The sequence below is a fragment of the Peromyscus leucopus genome, chromosome 8b, assembly GCF_004664715.2.
Source record: "Peromyscus leucopus breed LL Stock chromosome 8b, UCI_PerLeu_2.1, whole genome shotgun sequence".
NCBI lineage: Eukaryota > Metazoa > Chordata > Mammalia > Rodentia > Cricetidae > Peromyscus > Peromyscus leucopus.
Genome location: NC_051086.1, coordinates 94,716,674 through 94,716,895, shown reverse-complemented (window position 1 = coordinate 94,716,895; position 222 = coordinate 94,716,674).

Sequence of the window (222 nt, the reverse complement as noted above, 5' to 3'; positions counted from 1 at the left end):
TTTTTTTTTTTTTGGTTTTTTCGACACAGGGTTTCTCTGTGTAGCTTTGCGCCTTTCCTGGACTCACTGGTAGCCAGGCTGGCCTCGAACTCACAGAATCCGCCTGGCTCTGCTCCTCGAGTGCTGGGTTTTAAAGGTGTGCACCACCACCGCCTTGCAAAATAATATAAATCTTTAAAAAAAATAAAACTCATGGAGGACCATTGGCAGGTGACCTGGCGT